Here is a 16476-nt window from a genome sequence, read left to right as displayed (position 1 = left end):
AAAAAATTAAAGGGCATGGAGCTGGGTGTGGTGCTCCATGCCTGTAATCCCAGCACTCCGGAGGCTGAGGCAGGAGGATCACTGTGAGTTCAAGACCAGCCTGGGCTACATAGTGAGCTCTAGGTCAGTCTCAATTACATAGTGAGACCCTGTCTCAAAAAAACAAAAACAAAAACTCAAAAATAAATTAAAGGGCATAAAGTCTCATATATAATTAGTATTATTATCATTAATTTTCTGATGTACTAAATGAATAAAAACTGCAGGCTGCTAAGAAACTATTAATGCTGCTTCAGGGGGCAGGATATAAAATTTCATGGAAAAAGGCTCAAATTTGTATACAGCAAGTCAAATATTTGGAATTCCTAATTACTAAAGGAATTCACTACTTTGAAAAAAACAAGTAGTCAGTGCCGTCAGCATTTAAAGGTTAAAACTAACTCTATTGGCCCTGCACTGGGAACCCCAGATGTGATTCAACCTTCTACCTTGCATATGACCAAAAAAAAAAAAAAATGGGCCCATGAAATCAGCCAGTAGCATATCTACCTAAAATTTGGATCCAGTTGCTAAGGGATGGCCCCCTTGTTTATGAGCTCTGGCAGGTGCATTTATGCTAAATAAGGAAGCTGACAAGCTAACCTTAGACAGGAATTGACTATTCAGGTTCTCCATGCCTTTCTAGAACTGCTGAATAAAGAGGACATCAGTGGCTCTCAAATAATAGGCACACACATCAGACCCTCATCTGAGAATCCCTGCCTATATTTTGTTCCAGTTAAAACCTTGAATCCCACTACCTTTTTGCCCTCAGAACCTGGTCCCCCTGACCACGCCTGGCTCAGCATCATTGACAAGTTGTTCTTGAGTTGTCCAGATCTGCAGAAAACCCTGCTGCCTGATGCTGATTTTGTCCTGTTTACAGATGGGAGCAGCTTCATGAAAAATGGGGTACACTATTCTGGCTATGCAGTGATGACTCAAGATAAAATGGTCCAAGTGGAACCTTGTCCTACCGGATGGTCAGCTCAGCAAGCAGAGCTATGGGCACTCATACAGGCCTTCTCATGGGCAAAGGAAAGAGGATAAATGTTTATACTGATTCCTATTATGCTTTTGCTACTTTGCATATCCATGGCATAATATACAAAGGGCGTGGTCTTCTCACAGTGGAGGGCAAACATTAAAAATAAACAGGAAATGATACAGTTATTGGAGGCACTGTGGGAACCCAAGAAAATAACCATGATGCATTGCTCTGTGCACCAAGAAAAGATGCAATAACAAAAGGCAATGCCAAGGCAGACATAGAAGCCAAAAAGGCAACTAAACAGAAACTTCAGATGATCATACCCACCCTTACAATGGTTATAAATATTTGTTGGTATGTGTTTGTACTTACTCTGGATGGCCTGAGGCCTTCCCTACAAAAAAAAGGATTCAGAGGTATGCGAGCTTTTATTGAAAGAGATAATTCCAAGGTTTGGTCTGCTTCTCTCTATAGGTACTGAAATGGGGCAGCATTTATGGCAGAGTTTGAACAAGACCCTGCTAAATTATTACATAAAATGGTACTTACACATTGCTTATCAGCCCCAGAGCTCCAACAACAACAAGAAAAAATGAACTGTACTATTAAGAGTGCATTAACCAAATATTGTCTGACAGTGCCAGGGTCATGAATTGATTTGCTCCCTTTAGCCCTCCTTAAAATAAGAAATTATACTGGACTCTCCCCATACAAGGTCTTGTTTGGAAGGCCACTGTGTATTTTGAGAAACTTCATAGGAAATTTATCTCAGTTAGATTCATCCAGTGTGGAATTGCAGCTGTTAGAGTTGGGAAAAGTGTTCCAAAATATCCAGGGTCAAATTAGAGATAAAGAGCTAGCCCCTGTCCATCTGATAAAACTGGGGGACCAAATTTATGTTAAAAATTGGAAAAAGACCCCTTTACAACCTATATGGGAAGGCACTTATTGTTGCTCCTACAGCTGTCAAGTTAGCTAAAGTCCAACCAAGAATTTACTACTCAAGAGTGAAGCAAGTCTATCCAGAGAACTCCACAGACTGTGACCTCAAAGAGGCAAGTGCACCTAATGCCCTGCTCTCACCACACTGAAAGCTGATGAATCCACACATGGCTGAAGAATGAGGACTGCAATCAAGGTATTATGGACTCCTTTATTCTGTCAAATGGTTATCAGTTACTTTGGTTTTAAATTAAGAGTTTATAAGCCAAAAGATGATAAACTTGATGAAAAATGTGACCTTTAAAACTGTTAAATGGGAACCTGAGGGACATCTCATACTTCTTTTTGATGCCTGTCCAAAAAACATTATAGAAACTCTGGTACCATACTTGACGTGGGGGATATAAAAAAGGATGTATTGTTCAAATAAAACTCAAATATGGTTAAACAGTTCTATTTTGACCAAAAATACTGGCAATTATGATAACTATAAACAGGAACAATGTAACCCTTCAAAAATGTATATAGCTTCGCCTTGGAAAACAAGCTGGCTACAAGGGATAGTTTTTCATGTTTATATTGGTTATCAGTCAACTGCTAGACATGGGCCTCAGAGGTTAAAAAGATGGATTCTACAGATTAAAAAAAAAAGATCTGGAAGATCCCACCTCCAGAAATAAGAAAAACTCCTGCACTGCAGGAAATACAAAATATTTTAAAGGGGCATCCAAAGAACTATACAGGAATAGATATGATGGATTTAATGGATAAAACTCACTCACTGCTACTGCAGACAGACCAGGAATTAGCCTCTGATTGCTGAATTTGTGCACCACCCACTGCGATGACTTATCAAGCAATTAGCATCATGAATGAACTGCCCTTAGAGCCAAGAAAGCTTACTACATATCTGTTGTTTGCTAGCATTAGATATAATTGGTAATGGGAGTTACTTTCTTGGTATTTGAAACTAACACAACATCTCAGCTGTTTGTACTAATATTATTGATTTGTCTTCAACCACTGGTAATTATTCTGCCCCAAATGGATATCTAAACTCATACATCATAGAATAGCTACTGCCCAACATTATCGGATGCTAATTATGTGGAAGAATGAAAATTGATATGAACATAACAAGGGGTAAGGAGTTAATCCCCAAAACAAAGGGCAGAATGATAGAGAAAACTTTTGTGAATAACCAAGACCTACAAAATGTTAGGAAATTATAGGATGACTTCTGCTCTTCTAGCTGAAATCTGCTTTGTTTCATTCAAAATTAAGACACCAGAGGCATTAAACATAGAATGGGATATCTAGCCTCAACATGAGATAACAGGGTACGTCAAGACCCTGAGCTCCAAAGTTTTGTAAATCACATGATTGTAAAGGTCAAGATCTAAGGAACTATTGTTAATCTTGCTTTGCTGATTGGCATCACCCCCTTTCCCTGGGCTAGAATAGATAGCTAGATGAATGTTAAAGGTAAACTCCCTAACTACAAAGAATGGTTACATCTGGGTTGAAATTTAACTGTCTTGTGACCATGATTTGTATATCAGCAATGTGAACTGAGAATGAAATGTAACTACCTGAATGAGATCATGGCTGTAAAACCCTATAAAAGGGGGAGCTATAGCCCAGTACATGGTTGATTCTGCCACTGCTTTTAGGTGTGATTGACCTTTGTCAACAAAATAAAATTTTTTATTAAAAAATTGGTCAGATAGACTGTGCTTAACAGAGAACCATTTGGAATATGTGCATTTCCAATTACTGTTTGTCCTGACCCTAACAATCCATAAGCTTTGGAGTATAAATTGTGTAAAGAATTAAAATCCAGTGTTATGAACAATGGGGTTCAAGGACCTTTCATGTTGGACATGTTAGAATCTGTCCCAAGCTTTATGCTTGGCTCCTATAGACATTAAGCATTTGACTAGGTTCTTCCTTTCTATAGGATATTAAATTTCTATGTTAATTTTCAAGAATTAACAGCTGAACAAGTGTGACAGAATCAAGTGGTAAGACATCCAGAGATTACTGAAAATATGTTGTTAGGAACAGGTCCATATTCAGACAGCCATTACTCATTTATTATAAACTTCCTTGGTCTAGCAGATAGCTTTTGCAGATTATATAGGATAAGTTGATAATCAGCCTTCTGATAATTTTTTATAATTATATTACCATTATTCATTTATCTTACCTACAAATACTCAAGACAGTTCCTCTTATGGATGCCTCAACTTACTTTATGGATGGATCTTCTCATGGTATTGTTGCTTAATGGACTATGCAAAATCACCAGAAAATTGCTACCTCTGAATGTTCAGCTCAAATATCAGAATTAGTTGCTGTAATTAATGTATTAGACTGTAGTTTGGCAGAAGCCGTTAACATTTTATGTGATTACCCCTATGTAGTTAATGTCACTAATTGCTAGGAGCCACAATCTCACCTTAAACTTTCAGTGTTTGCCCTTAATATTTTGAAATGTAGTTAATCACTAATTGCTAGGAGCCACAATCTCACCTTAAACTTTCAGTGTTTGCCCTTAATATTTTGAATCCTGTTGGTAATATAGATAGTACTCCAATGGAATTACATTGGTCAAAAGCACAAGAGCTTGGGAAAAAGGAGAAAGTACAAGTGCTATGGTGGTCCCTGGAGATGGAGAAATGGGAAAGACCCATTACCCTATTGCCATGGGGATAGAAGTTTGCTCATGTCATTGGAGGAAATGGATGGTCAATGTGGGTGCCCTACAGGAACATGCAACCATGGAGAAGGTCTCCCCTGACTCCATGACACTCCTGTGGTGGAGCTTGACTCTGCTGTCTCCAACGGTGAGTGCCTTGTCCCAGATGACATTAGATGATAATAAGAAAAGACAGCCTCTGCAATCCACATGAGCTGTAGATCTCATAACATTGGGACAAGTGAAGAACTACTCCAGAGGCAGAAAAACTTGTCCATCATCAAGGCCTACCTAGAATGCCTGATAGTCACTTCATGCTATTGATAATCATAGCATGTACTGTATGGATACCTATAGTACAAAGTGAATCTTACAGGGTATGTACTAACAAACTGAGGATTTTGATGTATAAAATTAGGATTAATTTGCACAAGCATTGAATCAGCTTGGTCCTTGGAGTTATATGAATGTTAATTTTGGCATGTATGAAATGTTGATGGGATTTTCAGTTATTTGTCTTATTGTTTTGTTCATAGCCTTCCACCTCAGGAGAGGAAGCCAACAACATATGCAGACACAACCACACTTCACTTTGCTTCGTCTGCTGCTATTACAAAAACAAAAAAGGGAGATGAAGGAGACCAGATAATGAGTATCAAGGCCTAATTGATCTTCTCTGAAAGCACAAAAGAGAAAATTAGCAAGCTGTACCTCCTTTGGCAATGCACAGGCATGCTAGCACATTGCAAGGTCCAGAGAAGAGTCAATACAGCTGAGATCTGGATGTTTACATGGGTACATGGTATAGATAACAAGAGTCAGATGAATCTTCTGTTAATCTAATTGTTTGTTCTCATGTCTAAGTGAGTATAAGCAAGATGAGCCAAATGCTTAGGGCTCTTTGTCCATTAGAGTCAAAGATCCCCCTGACTTCCTCATTCCAAATTATCTTTGTGTCATTTGTCTTTCATCCTCATTTGCCTTTCAATGAGGGGTAAACTTGTAGCCTGGTTGCTATACTACACTCCATAATTTGTGCATTAGTAACAAGCATTCATGTGTATGCCCTTAATATGAAGTTCTTCTGATTGTTTCTCCTAATTGATTTCTATTCTCTTAAAGGATACTCATGTAAGTTGAGATCAGGAGGTCTCCACATAGAGGGACAGAGAGGCCACTGGTCATCCATAATAATCTCGGAGGTTCTGTGGCAGGTGCTTGGAGCCCAAAGTTAGGGCAATCACTCTGCTCCTTTGTCAGGTCATTGACTAGCATGGCCTGGTTTCGAAGTTTGAAAGTCATAACGTACCATGTAAATTGATGGTCCTAACACCTTTGAATGTACTTCAGCTTCTTACATGGCTCAAAAGAGATAACATATGCAAAAGTACTTTACAAAGTGTAAAGTGCTGGTTAAATGTGCATATTATTATTATTCTTATTACTCATGAAGAACACTTAGCTCATTGCTTAGCTGTGGTGAGGCAAACAGTATCACTAACTAAGACAATATAATGGTCTTAAGAGGCTCTAATTTAGTTTCTCCTTTTTATTCAAGAACACAATTGCATTCGAACACTTCACAGACAGCCTGAAATGGGCCCTGTGGAGGCTGATAAGGAAAATTAGAACAAGGAGCTATTTGAGCTCTCATTTTAATAACCAAGCGGAGGAGCAGGCACTTTAGTACAGGAAAGAAGGATCACTTTCTTTTGCTCAGTCCTCAGCAGGATAATGACTCCATTACAAAGCGTGCCTGCCATAATAAAGGGTGCTGCAGCTCAGGAAGGGGTTCTTTCTGCATGGAAAGGAGGAGAAAGAAGCAATCATCATCATCAAAACAAAGTGTCCTCCATGGAAAAAGCAGAGAATTAGCCACCATTTATGGTCATCTTCACAAACCTTTTTTGCTGTGTGTTTTCTCTTTTAAATCCTTGGATCTGTAGGTATAAAAAGTCATCAGTTATGCAAATACCAGCTGAATACCAGGCCTTTTGATTGCATTTGCCTTTATTTGCATAGATTCTTACTCATACTCCTCATTGTTCATATACATATGTGTTTATGTGTATGTACTGTTAATTGGATTTTAATAAGGGAGAATACAAAGTCTGTTCCTTGTTTAGACCTCTGTCCCTGCAGCAGTATGTGTGTGGTGGGAGGCAGGGACATTTTTTTTATCAGTGCAATTAATCATTCTGAATATTGGGCTACATTGTGACATTTTCATAAATGATGTTTAGACCTCTGTCCCTGCAGCAGTATATGTGTGGTGGGAGGCAGGGACATTTTTTTTTATCAGTGCAATTAATCATTCTGAATATTGGGCTACATTGTGACATTTTCATAAATGCGTATAACATACTTTGATCCTAGCCATCCCCTTATTACCTTCCCTTATTAGGTTTTCCCTTCACCCCTGACGTCCTTCCTCTTGTCTACAACATCTTCAGGGGCATTTTCCTTTATGTTAATGCTGAATGTTAGTGAACGATGGTCTGAGAAGCTTGAAATAAGAAATAAAGTGCTTCTCAGTGGACTGTTGAGAACATTATCAAAGTCTCCCACAGAATGCCTGAAATGTAACAGACAGCCCGGGAATATTTGTGGAATAAGTGAATTAATATATGAGGGACACTTATATTCTATAATGATAAGCAAGGGAAAACTCTACTGTATTATGTTTCCAAGCTTAAAATGTATTCTTTTTAGTTGTTTTTCACAGGGAGGTGTATACTCCTCCGGTGTTCCATGTTTTAATTGATGGTATTCCTTCTTTTCCTTCAAAACTGTAAGCTAACAGAGACTTTCAAGTCAATGAAGTAAGCGCTGGAAAAATCTTTATTTTTATTTTTTTTCCTCATTGAGTTTATTGGTACATTTTAGGTATACAGTACAGTTACATTTATTATTGGTATCTTGTACCTTTACATGACGGTCTTGGTTCTCATTTTTTTCTCCTTCTCCCTGCCCTCCCTTCACCCCCTGGAAAATCTTGTGAACAATCGATTGTTACGTGTGTTGGGGATTTTTCTGCTATGACCTGAAGGTTTATGCCCTCCCAAAATTCATAAGTCTAAATCTAATCACTAGTGGGGTGGTGTCTGGAGGTGGGGATTTTGTGAGGAGTTATAGTTATGAGAACAGAGTTCTTATGAATGAGGTTAATGCCCTTATCAAAACTGGGCAGAAAGCTACCTTGACTCTTTACTATGTGAAAACACAGTGAGGAGGTGTTAGCTACGAGTCAGACACCAAATCTCCTTGAGCATTTTGGACTTCTCAGTCTCCAAAACTCTACAAAGTAAGTGTCTGTAGCATCTGTTTTAACAATCCAAATTGACTAAGACACATTCCAATCACCAGTGGTGATTGCGTGCAAACATGCTTTTGAGTTCGTATAATTAAAAGTTCATCTGAGTACCGGGTTACATACCCAGATGTATGAATTTTCCTTTGCTTTTTTTCCTGTCTGTATAAGTCAGCTTTTCCATTGCTGAGATACAATACCCAACACTCACAATTCAAGAGAGGAAAGAAGTGCAAACATGCTTTTGAGTTCGTATAATTAAAAATTCATCTGAGTACCAGGTTACATACCCAGATGTATGAATTTTCCTTTGCTTTTTTCCTGTCCGTATAAGTCAGCTTTTCCATTGCTGAGATACAATACCCAACACTCACAATTCAAGAGAGGAAAGGTTTAATTTAGTTCATGGTTTCTGTATATTCAGTCCGTGGTTGGCTAGCTCCAAGGTAGAAACATCATATGGAAGGGCTTCGTGAAATAAAGATATTTAATTTATGGCAGCTGGGAAGCAGAGTAGGGGAACAGTGCCGGATTGGAAGAGGTGAAGGACCAGGTATAGTACTTTATACTGTTCTTTTATTACATATTTCAATATATTTTCATTTTTTCTTATTATAAAAGTTCACTGTTGATAATTTTAGAAGTAGAGATGTGAAAAAAACTAGAGTTGCCACCTAATCCAGAGGCATTGGGGTATATGTTTCCATAATTTCTGTTTGTATATCTATATTTGCTGGTCAGGCATGGTGGTGCATGCCTGTAATCCCAGCACTTGGGAGTCTGAGGCAGAAGGTTTACTGTGAGTGTGAGGTTAGCTTGGGCTACGAGTGAGTTCAAGGCCAGCCTAGGCTACATAGCAAGACACTGTCTCAAAAAACAAAACAAAAATATCTACATTTTTGAAAGATATTATTGAAAGATGAATATTATTTGTGACATATTTATTAAATCTAACATGGGTATATTTCCATCAATAAATGCTATACTAAGCCCTCAGCTATTAGAGGGCAATTAGTCCTCTGACTACCTAGAAAAGGGGATGGCAAGGATTAAAGGGGAAAAAGACAATAGAGACTTGCATAATTTCAAAGTATACAGGGCGGGGGCAGTGAGTTAGTGCTTCAGACATGGCAAAGCCCAAGACTCTCCAAATTAGGAATTATTGGGTACACACAATAATCGGTGGTAGTATCAGGTGAGTAAGGGGGCCACAGTAATCCTAGGACAATGAAAAGCAGATGAAGATCTTAAGTCAGGAGGGTCTTCTGTTGAGGACTGTATCGACAGCATTCTCTCAATTATGCGTGGGAGGAGTTAAGTTTGACAAGTAATTAGCTCCTCCCCAGGTAAAATGTTTTTCTTTTTGTATTACTACTTGGTTCTCAAAGAACAGGACATCTTCAGCTGTTGCAACCTTGTCATTGAGTGCCACGGCACCACGGGACCCTTGAGGCCTCAGCTGTGACCAGAGGCAAAATGGAATTATGTGTCTGCATGCAAGCTGGCTCACAGGCAAGGTGACATTGAGCCTTAGACAACTATAGTCATACTTTAATTATGGGATGGTTTTTCTCCAAAATTTATGTAGAAATGCTCCCAACACTCACCAGTCTATATAAACAATACATAATATTTCATTTATTCATATAGTATCCTAAGAGCTTAATATTCATGCCCCCTTCAGAACAGCCCAATTAGGTAAGTATAACCATAATTCCCATTTTAAAGATGAGGACGCCAAGGGAGAGAGAAGCCAAACTATGTAGCATAGTTCATTTAGCTAGTATGTGTAAAAATCAGCCTGAACACGGCTGTTTGCTTATTATATTCTTTGTTCTATTCTTCTTCGAAATGATCTCTTGCTTTATTCTTTCTCTATAAGTCTCCACACTCAAGATTGCCACAGCTTCTCCACATGTTTGGTAACACGTTCCTCACCTTCCCCTTTGGCTGCTATGTCCAGCTTGTCGCTGTTTCTGTCTGCAATTATTCTTCTGAGCACAACTTTATCTGGCTAGTTCTGTCATTATTCCCTCAGTTCTGGCCTTGAAGAGGTGGCCACTTCTCTTCCAACTGTTTTTTCTCTTTCCCACACCTTTCTCTTCATTTTTCACAGTATAAATCAGGCTGCCTCCTGGGGCAAGATTTGTTGAACGTCAGGAATAGTGTAAGGCAAGCCCAACACAAGAACTAGCTTGAAATCTGTCTCCTCATTGGGGCTGCTCTCCAAGTTGTATACTTGCCCATCCTTGGGTGCTGGGGAGGCTTCCTCCCTGCCTAACCCGCTGCTTGTCTACATTTGACAGGAGTCAGCCATAAGCACTCCATGTCTCGCTAAACATTTATCTCAATCTGCGCCTGGCTCCTACTTCTCATTTTCTGGCCTATGAAGTCTTTTCACAGCATGACAAAAGAGGAAACACTTCCTCCATGCAGGGAGGACAGCCCTGCCCAAACCACAGCAGTGTGAAAATTATGAGAGGAAAATGATGTTAGAATGCAGTGTCAAACCTTGGCTCATCTGAGGGTATTCAGTCTTAATTAAGATGGCATAAATGACATCAAAGCCCAGTTCAGTTTTATATTTCACCTTTTTTCATTAAAGATTGTTCCTACAGGGTTTTTCTGTAGTCCTGTGGTTCTTATCCTATATTACCTATAAACCATTATTCAATGCACTTCATTACAAGAAGGTAGAAACTTGCAGAACATGGGCTACATAGAGAGATAAGACAGCGATTGTACAAAGAAAAGACATTTTCCTCCTTTCCTGTCCTATAAATACAGTTAGAGACTAAGATAGCCATGGTTCAACCATAAATGTAAATTAGCAAAAACCAATTTAAACACAAACAAACAAACAAATGCTTCTGAGCCAAAAATCCCTGCATTAGTCAACATGACAGGGTCACACAAACACAAACAAACAAACAAACAAATGCTTCTGAGCCAAAAATCCCTGCATTAGTCAACATGACAGGGTCACAGTTTTCTTCATGGCTCTTCAGTGGCTACTTCCTTGTGTAACCAAGCTTATAGTCAACTTATCCTTTTTTTAAAAAAATGTAACACAAAGGCATATTGTATATATTGAATCCCCAATCCTGGGGTTGTAGTACACTGTTATATCTTTAAAAAGATGTTTGCATAGGTTATATCAGAAACCCACAGTCCTGTCCTACTAAACAAGCTTATATAGAATTAGAAATTCTTTTACCATTTATGATTGCATGATATTGTAGAGATGATCTGTACTTACTGAAACATTTCTTTATTGTTACATGTTTAGATGACTTGTGAGTTTTCATTATTCTTAACATAAAATTACATGTAATCTTATAGCACTACACAGGAATATTTATACACAATGATTATTGCTAGAAGCCATATTTGGGAACATTTTTTTGCTTTGTCAATGAATTCCAAGAAAATTTAAGGAAGAAATAATACTAATTATGTACGTACTCATACAGAAAGTAAAAAAGGAGGTAGAACTTCTCAACTCATTCTTTGAAGTTATCATAATTGTATTCCAAAACCATGCAGGACATTATAAGAACAGAAAACTGTAGGCTAATATCCCTTACTAACATAGATGCAAAAATTCTAACCAAAACCCAGATTTAATCACAAAATGTACCTAAAAATCTATATATCATGATCATGTGAGTTTAATGTCAAGAATGCCAAATTTTCTAAACATTATAAATTTATCAATTAAATGTTGTGTTCATAACCTGGACTAGTAAACCCATATGATCATCTCAGTAGATGAAGAGAAATTATTTGATAAAATTTAACAACTGCTTTTAATTTAAAAACTCAGAAAACTTGTAATAAATGAGAATTTCTTCACCTGGTAAAGAGCAGCTGCAAAATACACCTAACATCAACTGTAATGGTAACTGCTTTCTCTCTAAGATCAGAAACAAGAAAAGGGTCTCTGCTCTTACCATTTCCTTGCAGCACAGAAGAGGCACAGTTAATGCAATAGTGTGGGGTAAAGTGGGGTAGGGTGGATAAGGAAGCATCCCAAATGGCAAGAAAGTAAAACTCTATACTAAGAAAGCTCTATTTACATTTTGTTTTTGTTTTTTTATTAGTACATATCTGTAATACTGCTTAATAAATACATTCATTGGGGTATTTGCTTCCTGTTCTCTTTCCCTCTGCCCTGTCTCTCCTAATCCAAGATCCTTTTTCTAAGCTTTCAATGAGCTCCAATTCACTGATACTTTACATTGTTTTTTAGCCTCAATTTTATTAATTGCTACTCTGCTCTTTATACTTTTCTTCTACTAGTTTCAGTTTGGATTGTTTCTGTCTTGCTAGACCTTGAGAGGTATAATGAGGCTTTAGTTGGGATTTCTCTGTTCTCTTTATGTGGTCATTTACAGCTTCCTTTTTCAGAACTGCTTTCATTATTTCTCAGAGGTTTTGGCATGTTCTGCTCCCACTGTTATTTGATTCAAAGAATTTTTTCTTTCTTCCCTGATTTCTCCTGTGATCCACTGATTACTCAAAAGTGTATTATTTAATTTATTTAATCTTTATAGATTTTTATAGTTTCTGAGTCTTCTTTTGCTATTGATTTCTAGCTTCATTTGGCTATGATCTGATCATACTATCTTGGATCATACTATTTGAATTTTTTTTGGTATTTATTTAAGCTTGCTTGCTCTTTCTTTCTTTCTTTCTTTCTTTCTTTCTTTCTTTCTTTCTTTCTTTCTTTCTTTCTTTCTTTCTTTCTTTCTTTCTGTGGTACTGGGGATTGAATTTAGGTCCTTGTGCTTGCTAGGCAAATGGCAGCACTGCTGAGCTAAATCCCTGGCCCTAAGCACGCTTTATGACTTAAAATATGGTTGATTTTGGACAAAGTTCTGTGTGTTGTTGAGAAAAATGTGTATTCTTTTGTGCCTAGATAAAATATTCTGTAGATATCTGTTAAACTCATTTGATCAAAGGTATGATTTAGCTTAACTTTGATTATTTTTTTTGTTGTTGATTTTTTTGGTCTGACTAACCTAATTGTGAGAGTGGGGTATTGACTTCCCTCACTATGTTTGCCTTGGTGTTTCTCTGCTCTTTTAAGTTGAGTAGTTTCTGTTTTATGAAGTTAGGTGCACTGACATTCAGTGCATAGATATTTGCAATTATTATCTCTTCCTGTTAAATTTTTCTGTTTACCAGAATATATGACCATCTTTGTCACTTTTGATCATTTGTGGATTGAAGTCTTTTGTGTCTAAAAATAAGATAGCTACTACTGCTTGTTTTAAGGAGCTGGTTGAATGGAGTGTTGTTTTCCATCTTTTCATTTTTAGCCTATGTAGTTCCATTTGGATGAGGTGAGTCTCCTATGGGCAATGTATAGTAGCATTTTTTTTTTTTTTTGGTACTGGGGATCAAACTCAGGACCTTGTGTTTACAAGACAGGCGGTAAAACCACTGAGCTAAATCCCTGGCCCTAGTTATATTTTTAAAAAATCCAACCTGCCAGTTTGTGCATTTTAATTGGAGAGTTGAGACCATTGACATTGAAATTGTAAGATGTTTATTGAATCCTGTCATTGCATTATTTTCTCAGTTCTGATACTTTTACTTATTATTTAACTACTCCCAATTAGATGTACAGTTTCCTTTAGGCAGTTTGGTGCTAGTGGCTTCTCTGTCTCTGTCTAAGATACTTTTAAATATTTTCTCCAATGCTGGTTTAGTAATTGTAGTGGGTTGATCAATAGTCAACTTGTAGCACCCAGCTGAACTGAATCAGCATGGTCTGGGCGTGAAGGATCCACCGAAAGATTGTTACCAATAGCTATAAAAAGAGAACTGATGGGAAGATTTTGGCCTGTTGATTTTCTAGGAGATTGATTTTTCAAGGAGAAGCTTGCTGTAGATGGTTTCCCTGTGATCTAGGTTGGTCTCATTGGAGAAGGAGCTCCGGACCTCACTGTCACTGGCTATGCCTGCAGCTTTCATCAGGGGAGCTCTGATCTTCACCACGAGCATCACTTCCTGGCTTCAAAGTGTATCCCTCAGCTTGGTGGCACACATCCTTCATCTCACCAGTGTGAATTGTCTGACTTCCACCACTGGCCTTTGGGCCTTCCAGGTACAGATCCTCCATCTGGACAAGCATGGGACATTGCCATGGGCTCTAGGCCACTGGCTGGACTGGAGGACACTGCCTTGGACTCTAAGCCTTAAGCTGGACTTGTGTGAGAAACTGCTGGGATCTAGGACCTAAGCTGAATGTTTTGGGCTTCTAGTGTGTGGTTAATCTCTTTGGGTAATTATCATAAAATAACCTTGTACGTTATATGTCCTGTATTTAGTATATTCCTTCACCCAATTCTGTGGACTGAAACAGTAATCATGCTTTTCTTTAGGATTTCCTTGTCATGGAAAGTCTTTTCTGTTAGTTTAGAAGTCCAGTTTTCCAGAGCACAAAAGTCTGGGTTGAAAAACTTTAAGCCAGTGCCCAAGCCAGAGACCAAGCTCCCAAACTGCAACCCAAACCTGCTTATTTATCACCAAGTGGTAACACTACCATGAGAGCTCGTTTGGAGGTTCTAGTAGGGGAGCACAGCTACTTCTATACTCTTGACTGAGGAAACGGTCCTTCTCTATGAATTGATCAATAGAATAGAATAAAAATTACAAAAATAAGCCTCCAAATCTATGGCAATTGTTTCTTTACAGAGGCATATACGTAACTTAGTGGGAAAAAGATTAGACTTTTCCATACATGGTGCTGACACAACTGGACACACATATGTGCAAAAATGAGCTTCAAACTATATCATATACAAAATTAATTTAAATATATCACAAAACTAAATGAAAAATCTACTACTATAAACTTTCTAGGGGAAAACTTAGAAGAAAATATTTATGATTTTTGGGCTGGGCAAATATTTCTTAGGTATGACACAAAAAAGCATGATCTATTAGAAACAAATCAGTAAATTGGATTTTATCAAACTTATCTTTGGAAGATACACTTAAGAGAATGAAAAAAGCACAGTCTAGAAGAAAATATTTGCAAGTCACATGTATGACAAAAAACTTGTATCAAGAATATATAACAAACTATACTCAATAATAAAACAAAAGTACTAATAAAAATAGAAAAATTCAATACAAAGAAACAAGAGGTAAACAATCATTAAAAATATCCTTGAAATAAAAAAAAACTTTTAATAATTAAATAATTAGGAGGATTTTAAGTTTATCAGGGTACTCCTCTGAGTTCTTGGGTTTCATTAGGTACCTTGTTAAACTTAAAATGCATTTTTTATTTTTTGATTCAACTACCTCCAATATTACTTGTAATCTAATAAATACTATACAAGAGACTGAAATCAACACAGGCCAATAATATATGCATATACATTAAAAAGATAATTGGCAACCATGATTATTTGAAAGACACTGGGAAATATGACAGAAGAGACTATCAAAGTTGACATATTGTAGGTAAAACTACCAAGAGAGAGCCTGGTATTTAATCTCAAACTCAAGATTCTGGAGCAGTGTTCTGTAATTGATCTGGATTTGATTAGAGCCTATAACAAGGAAAGAAAAAAAGGCAGAGGATTTGAATAAATACATAACCAAAAAAGAAAAAGGATGTCAAATAAGCACATAAAACTATTTGACAGTCATTACTGAAGTGTAAATTAAACCTTTAGATGCCATACTTGTTAAAATGGCTAAAATTAAAAGCACTGACCATACCAAGTGTTGGTGAGGATGTGAAGGAATTCAACTTTATTAAGTTGAGAACAAAACTGATTTGGGAATAAAAAATGCTATAATCTACTCAAAATCAGTTTGGCAGTTTATTAAATAGTGAAATTTATACATAATTTTTATTCCCACTATTATTTCACTATGTGTTTTCTAGAGAGCAAGAAAAATATATGTGTACAAAAAGACCTTTATAGAAATGTTCATAACTGCTTCACTTGTAGTAGCTTCAAACTGAGAATAGCCTAAATAGTCAGACAACAGGGTAATGGATAAAAAGTGGAATAGCCATACAATGGCACCCATATTCTTCAATAAGGAGTAATGAATAATTGATTTGTGGTACAACATGAATAATTCTCAAGATAGTTATGTTTAGTGAAAGAAGCCAGACAAAATAATATGGTATATGATTTTTATGATAGAAAGCATATTGAAATAGCCTGGGAATGAGGATCAAGGAGACCTGGGAGGGAGGAATCACAAAGAGCACAGTAAAACTCTGGGAAGGTGACTGTTATAGTTTACGTCTAAATGTCCCCCAAGATCCTCATGTATTCAAAGGTGGGGCTCTTGGAAGGTGATTGGATTATTGCCCCGTTATAGCTGATTTGCTGTTAGGAGTACAGTCTGGTTGGAGTTGGGTCACTGGGAGTGGAAGCAGGAAGGGGAAAACTCCCTCCCTGCTCCACCCTTTGTTCTCTGCTTCCTGACTGCCATGATGTGTGCAGCCTTACT

The sequence above is a fragment of the Fukomys damarensis genome, unplaced genomic scaffold (genome assembly GCF_012274545.1).
Source record: "Fukomys damarensis isolate Sample0158 unplaced genomic scaffold, DMR_v1.0_HiC HiC_scaffold_35, whole genome shotgun sequence".
Taxonomy (NCBI): Eukaryota; Metazoa; Chordata; class Mammalia; order Rodentia; family Bathyergidae; genus Fukomys; species Fukomys damarensis.
Note: the sequence above shows the minus strand (reverse complement) of the source record.